The sequence below is a fragment of the Sander vitreus genome, chromosome 6 (assembly GCF_031162955.1).
Source record: "Sander vitreus isolate 19-12246 chromosome 6, sanVit1, whole genome shotgun sequence".
Lineage (NCBI taxonomy): Eukaryota > Metazoa > Chordata > Actinopteri > Perciformes > Percidae > Sander > Sander vitreus.
Window position 1 is genome coordinate 16,779,396 of NC_135860.1, and position 15,205 is coordinate 16,794,600.

Sequence of the window (15,205 nt, forward strand, 5' to 3'; positions counted from 1 at the left end):
TTATGCGCAATAGTGATTTTACGCATTTGGAGAGCAAGATATGGTCTGCAGCTACAGGGGACATGTTGGCCTCTGGTGACAAATTACCAAGCGATAATACCAGCAAGACTGATGTCAGAGGTCAGCGTGATAACTGCTCGACAGGAAACGTCTTGCTGCCGGAGCTACAGCGGTACAAGATATTTAATCCATGTGCACTTCAAATTGTGATTGTACAATTTATTCTTATCGCACTACCTCCTCAAAAGAACCCTCCTTTTGTTGCCTGTTGCGTTCAGAGGGTCGGTCCTAGTTCATATGGTGTGCACAGGTTGTTCTTATCGCACGGCTGTAACTGCAAGCCGCATTGAACAGATGTCCCTATTGAAGGCTTTCTTCTCCTACACACATGGGCTATATTACCATCATGAAATCAAACTCAAAACCTGTCCCTTTCGCCACCATAATGACCGAGTTATTCTGGGCCGCTGAGCACGAACAAAGTGTGTTCAATATTGCGTGCTCCAGAATCACTCTGCTTAGAGAACCGGGAGAAAGAAGTCAAGCCCAGAGATGCAGAAATATACTTTAATATGGAGATTTACAAAGCAAGTCGGTAATCTGAAGGCCTTCCTTTCAAAGATTTCTCTGGAAGAAAACCGAAGGTAATCACTTGTGGCTTCCACCAGCAATTACCGCTCTTGTTCAGGGGGCATATAGTCAGAGCTCACTCGTTTTTTCTGCAGTTATTTTAAAAATTGCAAAATAAATGGTATATTATTAAAACTCTGATATTAACTCATAACAATGAAGAAACAGATGATCCTTTTAGTAAATTTAGTACACTGTTATTATGTTGGTTTGATAGATAGACATAGTTAGCTATGTGACTTTTCCTGCTGCATCAAAACATTGTTACTGCACAGCCACTGTGTAACTGTATTGAGTAAAGTATGCAGAGCAGAAAGTAAGAGAGCAGGGTCTGTTGGTTGTTGTTTTCTCTGTTCACCAGGAGGTTGGAAAGAGCAGATGTCCGTCTGCACTGTGAGCTGCCAAGTGGGTCCGGAGCGGGGCAGCCACAGACACAAGGGCCCAAATGGTGTGACAAAAGATGTGCAGGAAGCCCCTCTCCGCCTGGGTGAGCCACAGAGAGGGTCTCCCCTCTCTGCCAGCCTGCATGGACACTCACAACATGAGCCAGAGTGGTGGCAGCAAAGCCATGTGTTGCCGGCTGGGATGCATGGCACACCAACACTCATATTCACACAAACATAAATACACATGCATAATGTAGGAATGTGCAAACACAGGCCAATCCCATCCTCCGCTGCCATCAATGCACACTCACACCTGCACATTGCACTCAGCCGAAAGCATACACACATTCTCATTTTTCTAAATCCTTCATATAGATAGCCAGTCAGCTATTTTCAACGGCCACTTTTATTTTTAAAATGAGCTGCTGACAATGTTGCAAAATGTAGTGACATGAATGTTAATGATGTAAATATAGCAGAAAAAAAGTAAACAAACATAAATAACCATATCCATCCATCTGTCTATGTTAGTATCGTATGTAACTTGGAGACGGTTTGCCATTTTTCCTTTGAGGTCATGAAATGTAGGTGAAGAGGCCCTGAAAATGTTCCAAGCACAGGTGTGCAGCATGGCCTGTACTGAACGGGTGCACTGAACCGTAAACAATGATATAAATGTCTGGCAAATAAAATGGCTAGTTAACAATCTTTTGACTGCTCTAACCTCTGAGCCTTTGTTGGGTATCGATCAGGCAGCTGTTCCTGGCTTTGTCTGGCAGGACGGGAGCATCTGGTTCCTCCTGGGATGAATGGAGAGAGCCGCCAAAAAACTTTCTTGTGTTGAGAAGTTGTGTCCGTCGTGAGCAAAAATCAAAACAAGAAGCTCTATGTCACCTCCCGTAGTTAAAAAATGTAGATTCACATACATTAAAATCATCAAATGAGCTCACCAGGCAATTCAGGCTGCTGGAAAGCTTCATTTTAAAGTTCTTGTTATATTTAACAACCTCGGTGCTGGCTTCTTTGTTCACAGTTACCAGTTGTTGGTTTACATGGAAACCATGTAAATGGTAATTTGGATGGGCATAATTTGCCTCCCTATATTTAGATAATTGTATGTTAAATAACGAACATCCTCAGATTTGCAGTGGGTGTCATATGATGGGTCTTGTCACGCAAATATGACAGGGTGCTAATGATCCATCTCAGCGCCTGTCATTCAGAGCACGCCTGACAGCAGCAGCAGTGAGATTCTCTGGCCAGGCCTTTATAGTTCAGGCTTTATGGCTGCCAGTGCTGCCCTCTTATTACTGCTAGAGCCCACCACAATCTCTCACCAAAAGTCTGTCTACTTATTATCAGAATAAAATTAGTTGAATAATTAATTTAGGCATTTGTTGGAGAGCCAGTTGGATGTTATGATCTGTATTTCCCAGGCCACTTGTTTGCCTGGCTGAGGTGATAGAGTGTTTCAAACACAGGCTGTTTATGATAAACAGAGATAACAGTGTATTTTGCCACCATTTGGCATGACTGCTACATCTGTGGGCCATGAGGTCTTCCTATTGACTTTCTCTGAGCCCAACATTGCACTTTGTCAGTGTGAGCGGCAGTCTAAGAGACAGGCGGGCAAGGCAGTCATACAAAGTGAAGTACTTAGGATTAGCCCTGGCTCTTCAAGTTTCAGTAATTATCCTCCTGGAGGCATTCTTGCTGTGTTGGATAATAATGGAAGTCCGGGTGTACGCCTGTCACCTCTCAAGTGTGGGTGGAGAAAGCCAACATGAGGCACAGGACAGAGAAATGTTTGCTTTTCTGTTGTCATCCGAGGAGCACAAGAGTAAGGCAAACTCACCCTGAGCAGAGATAAAGCTGCACAAACACACAGATTGTTTTCGGCTTCAAATGCAACAAACAATTTGGAATATATTTAGCTATGGATGTGATAATGAAACGTGTTCCCCAAAAGGTGATAATATGTTCTGAGATCACGAGTAATTACAAAGTGTCAGGCGTGTGTTTTTGATAAACATATCTGTTAAAACACACAGTTGCAGTATTTGTTTACGGTGAGTATCATCTGATTGGCGTTGATTACATTTGCAAGCTGCACAAATATGTGATGCTTTTTCTCCCTCTCTTGTCAGATATTCACACAGGAAGAATAACTATGTATTTCTTTCCCCTACTGAAGTGTTGCGTCACTTTATTTATCACATTATCCTTAAAGTTTCGTTCCAGTGCATGATAGAATAATAGAAAGGCCCTTCTATCCAGCAGAGACAACACAATGCTTTAATTAAGAGTCAGTCCGATTTCCCAGAGGGGAGATTGTCTTCTTCCATTAACTTAGTTTATCATATAATAAAGAGGTTGCCTTGTCCTTCTCTACCCAGACAATTGGTTTTAATCAGCCAGCAGGCCTTTCATGGCTGATAATTTATGCTAAATTGACAAGGGTGGAGGATATCACAGAAAATCATTATGACAGGGCTCAGGTCACTGCCTGTCACCATCTTGTTTTATCCTGTCCACTGAGCTTACGGACAACAACAAAATTCTGAAATAAATGTGATGAAAATATTAGCTTGGGAGACCACTCACCCTACTTCTTCAAAAAAAATAATTTAGAGTATATGTTTTATTTACCGTGTGAAGGTTTTGGGTACATAGTTGCAGTAGCCATTGAGATTATAGGCTATTTTAAAGTGAAGGGATGTGTCCATTATCAACAGAGTAAACAGCACATAGACAGAAAGTTACAACGGAAAGAGATATCAGCTTTTACAATCTGAATTAGTAGAATCCGACACACCAAAAGAATCAACAGGTTATTCTTCTGATTAAATATATCTTATGAAAGTGAGTTGCTGGGCGCCCGTATAGCTCAGTTGGTAGAGCGAGCGCCCATATGTAGTGGTTTACTCCTCGACGCAGTGGTTCTACTGCGGCCCTTTGCTGCATGTCATTCCCCCTCTCTCTCCCCTTTCATGTCTTCAGCTGTCCTTTCAAAAAATAAAGGCCGAAAATGTCCATAAAAATAATCTTAAAAAAAGTGAGTTGCTACAATGACAATTTGTGTCAAAACAAAACCACAGCAACTGATTGTTTCAGATATTTCCCGGCGGAATCAAAAAATGTCGGTTTTTGACTTTGGTTTTTAAGTGCGAACTGTGTGAAAGTACAAATTGTGATTTGAATTGAAGGGGGGTGGTGGTGGGGGGTGAAGAGAGGGAGATGCAGGATGAGCATGAGGAGGAAGCAGGGACACACTTCTCGCCTTGCAATTTAATCACTGTATACCCGGGGAAGTATTGACAGTTGTCCTGTGGAAGCTATTAAAGTTGCTGTCCAAGGTTAAATGAAATTGCAGTTTATCAAGGCAGCATTGAGAAAATAAGGGAATCTGTTCATGGCTGTTGATTAATGTGGAGCGTGATCAACACAAGGGGTTCATTAAGCTATACATCACCAGGGTAATTTAACATGTCATTGCGCCTGCTGTCGCTCCCCTTCACACGTTCTGTGCATGTTCGGTGTATATGTGTGAGTGCTTGTGTGTTGAAATCAGGAACTCTGACCTCACATTTTTGAGACGTAATTGTGCCTGCATGCCTTTGTGTTTCTGTGATCAAAAATTCAAAATCATTCCTGTTACCACTGTAAACCACATAGCGTGCCTCTCTAGAGACTGGCATCAAATGAGTCACTTATGTTGTATGAGGGCATTATATAAACAGCGTTATATATATTTTTTATTAATGCGCCAATGTTCAGTCAAGCATCAGCCTGAAAGGGAAGTCTTACTGAATCAGGACACCTTCTTTCAAAAGAAATTGTGATTTGAACTCATACCAGACTTTAACAAGTGCCTGTTTCATTCCTGATCATCATCTCTTCTTATCCTTTTATCGGCATACTGTTCATTTAATCACACCGCTGCTTTGATCACTTGTAGTTGCACTGCAGCTGCTGACGAGCATACATAGAGGTATGCTAATCAGGTCTGGGACCTGGAGCTGTGGGTTTTTTTTTTTTGCCTGGTGGATTTGTTTACTGGTGGATAATTGATGGTGCTTGAGGGACAGGCGTGAGTCGGACATGAATCACGGGCGACATGGCTCATGATAAGGAGCTGAAAGTCGCCTGTAATTAAGCCGGGCACTAGAGACCAATTGTTTGTAGAATGATTTGGTCGGGGCTAATTGACACTAATTGTTTAATCAGATTTTCTTCCCCTCCATACTGCAAGCAAGTGTGCTCTACCAGCACCTCATCCAACAACGCAGTGAAAGAAGCTCTTGATATGAGATTCTTGAGGGGGCTGTTGATGATCGGAAATCTAGATGTGTGTTTATGACATCTTCTCAAATACTGCAGAACTGTGTTTAGTCGTGTGCCCCCAGTAACCACAAGAATTGCACGTATACATGCATTTTACCCCAGTTTTGGAATGTGGCATTTGGCATTTTATTCATATAGGAATTTGGCTTATGATGCAAGTATTATAATGTCAGTTATTGTTATGAACTGTTGTTGCGAATAAGAAACACATGATTGATAGCACTCTCTGATAGCTTTCTGTTATGAGCAGTGACATCACCCAAAATTATTTTTGGATGAGGAGGAGTTGATTGATCTTGTGTACAAAGTTACCAGCTACTGTGTTGTTGAACAGAGCAGATTTATGACATTTGGAAAAGGCTCATAAATTAGCACAGTAATACCCATGATCCTCCCACACCCACTACAGGAACTGTCCTGTTCATGGATGCACAACAGCTGGATTTGCAGCACCGACTAAGTTACAATGCAGAATATTGCACTAGGAGGCCATTTTGGAAAAATAGCAGACAATTGTTTTTTAATATCTGTAATGCGTTATGAGTGTGGGTCAGCATCAAAGCCACAAAAAAAAACATACGTCTCATTTAACAAAAGTGTTACAGTAAGATGACTTGTGATACACCGGAGCTCTTTTTTGTAATCCCTGATCATTATGTTGTTTACTGCGAAAAAATTGGAGTAATGCCATACTCACTACATAAAGCCTCTGACATAAAAACAAAACAAATTAGAATTGAGCTGACACCACTGAGGTCACTGTTCTGTTGGTGTGAATTCATCTCTTAAAATCCAATTGAGCACTCGATCGTTTTACGTGATAGTGTGTAGCTAATTCAATGCTACATTTCCCACTATTGCTTTGCACTCTGATTATCAAATACACCCAAGAAATGAACAGTTTTGAAAAAACCCACAATAAAATACAGTTAAAATACTTACACGCATATAGAGGCCGTAGCACATGCGTGGAGCTGTTTTAGTAGGATTAAATGATGAAGCGGAGCAGATAATTGGAGACAAGTCTTCCTTCTCTATCTGATTAAATCCAGCGAGTCTGAGTAACGAGCTGGTGATGGGTGGAGCTGAACACATGAACATGAGATCTAACATCATTACATTTAACGGCAATTAAACCTGTAGCTTTTTTAATGAACACAAACTATGATGGGAAATTAATGGTTATTACTCGGGGGCCAGCAGAGGGGAACATTGGATACTCCCTCACCTAAATGTAAACCACACTGAGCAAATGTGGGAAAAAAAACCAGACTGTCCTGAGAGGTTCACATACAGCTGGTCCTGATGATTACTTGTAGTGGTATAGATTTATTACAATATGCATCTCAATTTGTAAGCTTTGGTACAAAGGACAAAAAAAACCCAATAGATTATTGGATCACGCATGCTGTTTCACAACATTCATGGCTGGATTATTAAAGGATCAGTTCACCTAATTTGACGAGGGGTGTATGTTGAACAGGGAGATATTCTTTGGTAGCTCCAATTAAAACCGTGAGTTCTGTACGTTAGCATGTGTAAATGTTATGTCCTTTGCTGTGAGCACCACAAATGACCAATTGGCCTCCTTTGTATTGGGGTGGAGACAGAAATCTCATATCTTAAAACCTGGGCAAATAAATTCCAAACTTGGTTTGTTTTTCTAGTTCTGTTTGATTCATTTGTGATTAGATTTTTTTTTGGTAATTTTGGCAGTGGTGGTAAGTAAGTACATTTAATCAAGTATAATTTTGAGGTACTTGAGTGGTTCCATTTTATGCTAATTTCTACTTCTACTCCATTTTATTTCAGAGGGAAATGTACTTTTGATCAAAGTTTTATACACTAAACATATAATCAGTTCATAAGATATGATGCACTATTACAGATTAGAGTACCCAACAGTATATGAAACCGGTAAATAGTGCTGCTAATATATGAATACATCAATGATAAGGATCCAATAATGTATAATGATACAACACTGACAGGGGCCATTCTGCATCACAAGTTATTTTACTTTTGGTACTTTGCAAATACTTTTATACCTATACTTATACACATGTGTATTTATTGTATAGTGTTTCCAACTTGCAACTGTTTTATTAGTATTGTTTTTAGTATTGCACTCATTCACATTCCAATTAGCATTTATCTTGTCTGCGTCACTTTTCAATAAAGTTTTCTGATTTATTGTGGAAGGCTGCCTTTACTTTGTGCTAATAATTGGATGCTATTGAAAGGATGAGTTTCATTGATTTTGTGGATGACTGGGAGCATTACTGGCCCAGACCATAGATTGTCAGCAAGGTCTGTGTTGAGCTGGGATCGATGCCGGTGAATCTTCCCCTCTGGTTTTTATTTACTTCTGTCTCCATTGATTGAAACATGCAATAGTTCAGGAGCTATTATCACACTGACGCTAAGTTTCTATGTCTCCCCATTGAAACGGCTCCCTGTGTTCCTCTGCAATATCTCACTCCAGCAAGTGCTCCCATCTTTCCCTTTCTAACTAATGAGTTAAGAGTATTGCTATGACCTGTAAACATCAATCATGGAGAAACAGTGGGAGACAGTGACTAACTGCACCAGCAGGAGAGGGACAAAATGAAATGAAAGTGTACAATAAAAGACACATCCAGCTTGGTGTTTGTCAGAGAAACTGAAATAAAAATACCACAAATGAAGTTAGATAATCATCAAATGATTGCTAGTTTGTCGATTTATGGTAAATCATCTCATCTGAGTAGAACAACTTGAACTGTCGGGAGGGTGACTAATAATACCCTGAGACTTTGGCTTATTAAATAGGAGACCAAGAAACTAAAACGTTTTTGTTTACTCATTGTGAATTCAGTGGTGTGCTCTTAATCCAATTTAGTGCTCTTCGAGTTTGAAAAAAGCCACGAATTTCTATTCAACTGTTAAAATTAAACTTCTTTCAAACAGATAACTTGTGCAATCTGCCTTGTAGTGGCTGCCTTCCTCGATTGTTTCCACAATGTAACATAGAGATGGTCTTGTGTAAGGGGGCCCATCCTGCGTTTACATATCTTATTTCCTGACAGACGGAAGAAAGGTCAGTGTCCTATCCAACTGGGACTCTCATGATTGAATGTAATCAGTATGTACTTGTTATTCTGAGTGCTGGGTCTTTTTTTTTATTTGCTGGCCCAGAAGTTAATTTCCCTGGTGACCTTTGTGTAATAAAACCGTATTATCTGTTTCTGGAGCCACAACAAGGAAACAAATTAGCTTCCTCAGCAGTGTTTTGTCACCGAGGAGATCAGTTATAAGTTTATTTGCTTTAATTAGATTAAGGGTGCAGTAAAGGCATGTGTCTGTGTGGGCATCATCCCTTGTCTCCTTGCATTATCTGATTGTCCCAGTCAGTGAATTGGACAATGGTTACGCATTTTAATGATTGTTCACTCCACGCAGTCAAGAGGGACACTTGCATATATCAGATAAGTGGCTTTTTTTGTCCTTTTTTTTTGCAACATAAGATCAATCAATGCACTTTCTGAATATAAGCATGCTTGAAAAAGTATTTTAAAGTTATCCGGAGCATATTGCCAATTGTTAGCTTGGACAAATTGTGAGCGCACAGACATTTAAAACGACATAATCAAGCTGTTGATTTCTCACACTTCTGCACGAACATATGTCACCTTATACTGTGGAATTCCTCTAATCCTTTCTCAAATTTTAGTGGGAGTGACACTTTTCCTTTTAAACTGGATCCTTTTCTTCTTAAGTGCACCAAACGAGCTTCAATGAACGCCTTACATTTCCTCCTAAATATGTACAATTTGTACCAGTGCAACTTCTACTACTGCGTATAACGGCAACAACATTAATAGTAGTTATTTTCTTTTTTTTTTTACCGATTTCTCTTTTCTACATTTTACAAAGTGACAAATAACTGATTGGAAAGTATTTACATGTTGATTATTTTACTTAGATTTATTACAATAGAACAACACTTGCACTTCACAGATATATTTGCTGTTTTAAATATATCCAATAGCTGTTGCAGTTTAGACTAAAGGTGAATGTGAGAGGAGAGGCTGTGAGCTGTGGAGGCCAAAGTGAATGCAATGCTTTACTGACCCGAGGAATCTCTTTTATTATGGGCTCTTTGTGCCTCTCCCTCCGCTGCTCTGTCAGGCCATTCAGACCCAGTGGCAGCCACCTACATTATATCCTGGATAGGCAGGACATTCATGCCTTTTTAACCCATTGTCCTTCCCCCTGGGGTGAGGGCCCAGAGCGGGATGTGAGAACCCCAGGCTGGGTATTGTGTCCCTTTGCACTCTTCACACACCCGGCGGGGGACTTCCTTTCTGGTGTCACCGAAACCTGTGTGGTGTAATCCGCAGCTCCCTGCTGAGCAGGATGGGAAGGTTATTAAAAGTGCCTCTAATGTCTCGTTAATAAATCGCTTCCATTTTCCGCTTCATTTCTAAGTAATCGTGTTGGGAGTGTGGATAGGAAGGAATGTGTACCCGTTCCTGTGTCTTCAGTATCAAAGCAGCATAAAAATTAGCATGTGTTTTTATTGTCAGCTACACATATCACAGACGCCCGAGTACAGATCCATTAGAGATGTGACCCTCACATTAAAGATCAAGTATCTGGACTGCTGTGTGACAGGGTCAACCTACAAGGTGTTGATGCTGCTGTGATTGCCGGAGGAGAGATTTTTAAACGCACTGAGTCCAGGATGGGTTCAGGTTAATGGTGTCTTATACTGTGACCCGGTGGATGCTGCGTTTAGGTCTCCTCTGGGGGTAGCTCTATAAAGCAGCAGAGGTCACTTCAGTTAAAGTGCTGCTGTGTTAAGAGGTTAGAGAGCAGAGGTCCCCACAGCGTGGTATCACAAGCACTCTCCATGATGCGTTAAGGATGCTGATGCTTCTGATTGCCACAGTGGGACCTGGAGGTGAGGTTAGGGATGGCTCAGGACTGCTGGGGTAATCCCATTAACTGTGACTCCTGTGTGTGTGTGTGTGTGTGTGTGTGTGTGTGTGTGTGTGTGTGTGTGTGTGTGTGTGTGTGTGTGTGTGTGTGTGTGTGTGTGTGTGACTGTGTACGGGTGCACGAAAGACTGTGTGTGCAGGGGGTGACCCAAAAGACATTAGCCTGCCCTGGAGGTCAAAGGACAGGCAAAATTAAAAAACACGTGAATCATTCATCAAATATGATAGCTTCTCCTGTTCTCAGCGGCTGCTCAGTGTGAGTAATTACCTGTCACAACTCATGAACCATCTAGCTCCAAGTTTGTTAGCAATTCACACACATTTACTCAAAATCTCTCTTGAACCACTACCTTGTTCCAAATTGTTTCTAAACTAATTTCTTGTTTTCTTCTCACTTATTTCATGGCAAATAAGCACATAACTGTTCGTGACGACCTCTCATGTGTCTTGTATTGTACAGTATGTTTTTTGTGAAGTATTTAGTAGTTTTGAAAATGGCTTGTTGTTTGACAGTTGGAAGTAAGAGTGGCTCAGTCAATGTGCAGGAAAGCGAGAGATCCTCTCAACACAATCAGGTTTGTCACTTTCATCTGTCAAATAATCACTGAGAATAAAATAGTAACATGTCATATGGCTCTCAAGGACAAGGCTTATAGTTGGTTAATTGGTATTAATTATCATGTGTCTCTCATTTTGGTATACGACAATTAGCTTAAGTTCTGCCTCGACTTGCACAAATATATGTATTGATGTCCTTGACAGCTGCTAAGATGTAACCATTGAGCTGATTTTAACAGTATTGTTAAATGCTGAAAGATGGTGGCTATTATGTGCTATACACTGCTAGGCTATCTGCATTGCTTCCACGCAGTCAGTCAATGCAGGACTATGCCTGTGGAAATATAAGTGGGGCAGTTATGGCAAACAAAAAGCTATCAGTGATTCTGAATAGAGAAAAAAATACAGAGGGGGTCAAATGTCAATGGCAGGGAGTAGGAGAGTGTTTGGTATTGTCAATAATGGATTCTCTGTTCGAGGGTGGGATATTCACAGCGAAAAGCTTTTGGTGGGCGGGATGTGGTGGGCCAAAGTCATTCATGCAAGAACACTTTATCATGTACATACTGATAAAGTAGAGCAAACACGTGATTAAATATGAGCTTCTGTCTATTTCCTTACTAAATCAACTATCTTGTGTTTTTTAAAAAAAATCCTTTTTAAAGATAGTGATTTTGATGTTTTAAAATATCCACCTTCAAGTACACAAGTCCAAATCACTTCAAGGGTTACTGAAGAACGGACACAATCACCCATTATTACTTTAAAAGTAACTGGTTGTTGCACTTGAATCACCTCAGGATTTCTTTTTCTTTAGGCTGCAGTGAAGTTAATTAGATTGCAAATGTACAATGTTGTTGATGTTGATGAATGTTTTGATTAGATTTTTTATCATGGTACCATTACAATCAAAAAAGTAATATTTTTTCAGATATGAGGCTCTCTTCTTTATGTGAACTAAAAAAATAGATTCATTTATACATTTGTACATTTGACAGATAGGATCATCCATGCTTAATTATTTGACTGACTAATGCAGTCAAGATGGATATTCCCAGTTATTGGTATTTGGAACAATATGGTGAGTGTGTGTATTGATCAGACTGGAGTCTTGTCGCGTCTGTCAATACTAGTAGATGAATCTAATTATGGTTCCTCTCTATCTACTCAGTAAACTGTCAGCATGGGAGCCCTTAGCCTGTATGTCCAGTACGCACACACACACACACACACACACACACACACAGGAGCTATCACAACATTAGGACAGTTGGCTTAGAGTCCCACCTCCTTCCTTAACACCCCACAATAAAGCCTTAAAAGTGGTGCAAAAGCATCTATAGCTGACACATCTCAGTCATACATGGATACATGTCTGTCTATTTCCATGTTTTGCCAAAATAGAACCAAAATCATGGTCTCTTTATCCACAGTGTGATTTGAAACTAACCCTGTTTCCATATTACCAATGCTCTAAAGATGAATTCACTGTGAGACTACAGTTCAGGTTGTATAGACACAACACCAGATGTTAGATTTAACACATCCACTAAACCAAGGCCTAGAAGTGGAGTCTGTATCCCCCTTATAAAAAAAATATGCAAATTATTTTGACTGATAAAATGTATCTGTCTGAGAAAAGTTCAATTTTATTTATAGTGTCAAATCATAACAGGAATTATCTCAGGACACTTTACAAATAGAGTAGGTCTAGACCACACTCTATAATTTACAAGGACCCAACAATTCCAGTGATTCCCCAGCAGACTAAAGATTCCAAACATTTTCTAAAAGTAAAATAAAAAACTAGGTCATGTCTTGCACCTCAGAACAATGAATGTTCTTGATTTTCATTCAGTTCTAAATATTCATCAGTAGTATGTCTTATTTAACAGAGCCAACAGTTTAACAACAATAATGTTTGATTAAACTGTGTATATGTATTCCTGTGCACAAGAGAATTGGTTCTCAAAAAGACACTTTTTTCTCCTCTTGTTTAAAAAACAACAACAGTTGTGGTCCTTTACCCCCTGCACTGTCTCAAATAGAACTTGGCACCTACATGTCACATAAGCATTTTCAATGATTATTTATTTTCACACTTTCAAAAAATCAAGCTTTACATGTCATTCACAGACGAGACTATACACTAACACACACAGACATACGCACTTGTGTCTTTGTTCAGTCTGTCACTTCACTCAGTCGTGTGCGGCCGTTCAGGCACTCCCCTATCTCCACAGGTTTTTCGAGGGAAAGTCATTTGAGTTCAAAATCTTCTTTGGCAAGTGCAACACTTCATCAAGGGTGAAGACTCCCTGACTATCAAAGATGTATCAGTTGGTCTGATAAAGCCCCTGCCCTGGTCCCCGCACAGCAACATCCCATCATAAATAAAAGCAGCAGAAAAGAGGCCTTTGTCACTGTTTATCTGGACTGCTTTTCTTCCTCGCCCTTGATTTCCTCTTCAGAAAATTGATGCACCCTTAGATTGAAGCGGAGGGCTTGACAGGTAATGGTTAGTGTGATAACTGCTCAGATTTCATCAGCCAGGGTTTTTTTTTGTGTGCAATTGTTGGAACTTTCAGCTAGATTACCTGTCATCCAGTGCATCAGATAAAAATGCAGAGTTGAGAAGATATTGCCAATACTGGAGCAGATAGGAAGTAAAAGATCTGGATGTAGAATGTTGAATGTGAAAGGAACAGCGAGGACACACATTTACATTTATCTGATAGTGAGACAAATAGAACATATTACCATCTCAATCAGAGATCAGTTCCCTTTTGGCATAGAGATTTGTGATTTGTATTATGTGGTTTAAATGGTGAACATATGCTTATAATTTAGCAGTTTGCAGGGAAAAAAACATGTCGCTTTATGAATTGGCTTCTATGGTTATTCTCTAGACTTCAATTTCCACTAAAATACTATGAAACTATAAGGTTTACAACACTTATTCAATTACTTTATAAGATCTTATAGTTTTATTTTTAAGAGATTTAGAACAATGTATTAATGTTTTCATTTATCCACACAAACATTTTTAAATATATTTAAAATTGGAATTGCTGATTTCTTGCGAAGAAGACCTTCTCTGTTGTATATAATGTTATTGATTTTTTTGTCAGGGAGAGACAACCTATTCAGATCTCAAAAAAGTATAATCTGCATTTGGTCTTTTGCTCCATTGATGTTCTGGTAACCAATAGAGCTGAAATCTTTGGCAGATATGTAGCAGCTATTTTTTTCTCAGCTATTATAGCATTATAAACACTCGGTTAGAGTTACATAAAACATGCATATTTTTGACTGGGAAATTTTCTGACGAGAGAAACAGCTGTGCTGGCCTTACAATGCATTAAGTATTTCATCCCTTTTAGATGGTTAAATTGTGCATGAAATGTTGCTGGCGCAGGGTTCTCCTGAGCTGGACTGATTAGGCAACATCTGTTACATTGGGAGAAATCCGTGTCGTTTCTAATTAGCTGTCAGGCTGAGGCTACGTTGTGCCTGATGGTGCCGAGGATCTGCCACAGGTTCCTCTCCCCGTACTGTCACCTGCTTGTGTGTCCCCCCTCCCCACCTCCCCTGCTCTAGTTCCCCTTTCCCTCCCCCTCTCCCCCTTACTCTCCCTCACACACACTCATCAGCTGTAATTAGAGAGCAGGGTCCTTACAAAGGAGCGAGCTGGGAGCCAGGCTCCAGCCCATCTGTGCAACCCCATCATCAGCGAGCTCACAACTCCTCCAACACTGGGGGCCGCTCCCGAGCCGGGGCCCCCGCATGCTGATCATCTGAGCACACAAACTTTCTTCCTCTGCCTCCCTCCTTCCTGCCTTTATCTTTCTTTTTTACTTTGCTCTCTTCCACTCTGCGCTGAATGAAAATCTATTGCAACCGGGCTAATTCATCTTGCTTTAATAAGGCTCAGACGATGGTAAATATTAAATGCACCACAGTGAGGAACAGACAACACTGTGACCAGCTATTGACAAAATGCAGCATTAGAGGGATGGAATGAGCTGAAATCTATATGGACAAATTAACAAACACAGTAGCCTCAAAGAGACACTCACAACTGATGGTGTTTTCATTTACACACTTTGTGCCTTGTTGTTTTAATACCATATATCTTTACGATTTAGCATCAAATTCAGCTTCCTTTAATCTCTAATTGTTTGTTTTTAGCAAAATGTTAAAAATATTTTCTTCCTTTTGAACGTCTCAGTGACCTTCTAAACTGTATCAGTTTAATTTCATTCATTGCTAACTGTGTAAACAAAATGCCATTGCTATAGGTCA